General features: G+C 39.2%; 1 pseudogene; it reads right to left on the bottom strand.

The window, feature by feature from the left end:
• Positions 1–838: 838 nt before the first annotated feature.
• On the bottom strand, positions 839–2,180 carry LOC122797730 (annotated as a pseudogene).
• Between the last annotated feature and the right edge of the window lie 288 nt (positions 2,181–2,468).

Genomic DNA, 2,468 nt, shown 5'->3' on the forward strand with positions numbered 1-2,468 from the left:
ACATATGACAAAAGATCACCCGTGTTGTAATTTTGTTCACAATGCAATTCTACATCGAATGAAGCAGCAGCAGATCGATTCGGTGATGGCTTTCCCAATTGCTTGAGAACTTTGTTCACAATTTCTAAGCACAAATCTTCAATCATTATCAATGCTTCATTGTAGATTTTGCTGTGAAATCCATGTTCATATTTGAATTTTCCTTGCCTATTCGACGGAAAATATCTTCAGCCATGTCCGATTTATATTTCTCCCATAACTCTGTTGGAGATGAAGGAAAGCCGGCGGTCAAAATGATTGCAAACAATGCACGAATTTGATTTGGATGTGACGTATTGCACGCATCATTAATGCATACATCCCAGTGTCGGTCGTTCTCCAATAAATTCAGAGCTTGACATGCACTGCGGAAAGTGGCATGTGTAATGCCATTGACCATTCTCAATTGCTGGAAAGACGTTGGACTGGGCACATTTACCAACAGCATGCAAATAAAGAAGCATTCATCTTGAGTGGGATGCACGGTGTACAGTCTGCCTATCATAGTTTCTTTGAATATGCCAGGTTGTCCGTCGACTCGCTCTCCTCATTTGCATCGTTCAAATGATTTTCTACTTGCATTCCATGTGTAATACGTAGGCACTTCCGAATACAGCAGTATTTTCGCAAAAGCGTCATTTTGACATAACGTGAAGAAAGCAGTTAAAGTTGTAGCCGGAGGATTCGGGGCTATTTGTTGCACATTTGCAGCTGTGAAATAAACGCGTTGTTCATTTTCTAGATGTACTGCTAAGTGAACAACAGCTGGACTTCGTTCATGTATGGGAATTGAAAGAATTCACCAAACAGCTTCATTGCTGCTTATGTATCTTCCAGCCTGATACTGTGCGATTTCATCGATATGTATGACCGCATTCCTATCACTTCTTTCTGGTTGCACGTCAAAAACTGCCATATCGCTGCCTTTATTCATGTACTTACAAATGTATTTGATCGATTTAACGGAGTTACAGTATTCCACATTTATGTGCGCTTTGTATGTTTTTGATAGCAAAGGTGAATATGGAACAACCCACCGGTTATCTACTTCGATGTCACCATTTCGCATTTGTATGGTTGCTAATTTACCACCATCTTCTGCTGATCTTCTTCTGTATAAAGGATATCCATCATTTCCTGTAACTGTGTTGGATACTAATGCTCAAGGATATCACTTAGAGCATTTTCCGGTTTACTATCAAAATTTCGAACCGTACTCCGTCAACTGTACTATCGTCAAACACGGAAGTTCGAAAATTGTAATATCAATGTCAAAAAACAATCTAGGAACGGGTTTTAACATGGGTCGAGGTAGGTGTTCAGTATTATTCCGAACTACAAACATCTACCCTACCTCAGCCCATTTTAAAACCCATTCCTAGATTGTTTTTTTTTTGACATCGATATTACCGTTTTCGAACTTCCATGTTCGATGATAGTACAGTCGACGGAGTACGGTTCGAAATTTTGATAGTAAACCCATTTTCCGTCTGTCATGCATGGTGAATTTGGATTCAGTGTACCGCAAGGTCCATGTATCATATTTTTCGTCACAACTTCATGCCAATATTTATCGACGTCGGCATTGGGTATTTCAGTGCATATTACATCATCAATTTCATTTGAAGTGATTTTGTTATAGAGCCAGATTAGTATATGTGCATGTGGCAATCCTCTCTTTTGCCATTCTACTGAGTACATCCAGCAGCGCACAGAGCCAAACACTTCATGTTTTACCATAAAATCCATCAGCGATTTCAGTTTCTGTCTGAAAACATGTGCTGTGATGTCATGCCTATCCACCGGCCAGCGATTGCCCAGGAAGTAAGAGCTGTTGTATATTGTCCCAAGCTGGATTGCATGTGAATGTAATGAATAGTTCTGGACGCCCGTAGTGACGAATATACACAATTGCATCTTGAGCGTACTCATGCATATGATGTGGACTGCCTGTATATGAAGCTGGCAAAATCGTTAGTCTTCCAACTTTAGTTGTATTACCGTCATTTACAACTGCATCTCACAAATGAACGTATTCTTCAGAGCGAAGCTTGGTCTGATTCAAAGGGATGAATATTAAACGTTCTGTTTCGATTTTTGCATACATATCTACGATGTATTGGTGAAACAATTGACGGCATTTCAAAATGTGATTGTCTTCATTCTCTTGAATCATTAATCAGTATGAATAATAGTTCATTGCACTGCATTTCATATTTGTTTCTTCGCCACTGACTGGATTTATCATCTTAATGTTGAAGTGATATCCATTGGCACCATCCCAAAAAATGATTGGATAGTGCAGGGCATCGTAGCATCGATGAGTTTCTAAAACTGTTGTCAATTGATCGTTTCTCCGATGAAGAACAATATCTCTAGGTTGGAATTTATCTCTGACTATAACAATTGCCACTTTATCTATAGTTGGA

Source organism: Protopterus annectens, chromosome 3.part1 (genome assembly GCF_019279795.1).
Source record: "Protopterus annectens isolate FY-2018-M chromosome 3.part1, PAN1.0, whole genome shotgun sequence".
In the NCBI taxonomy this organism is placed as follows: Eukaryota; Metazoa; Chordata; order Ceratodontiformes; family Protopteridae; genus Protopterus; species Protopterus annectens.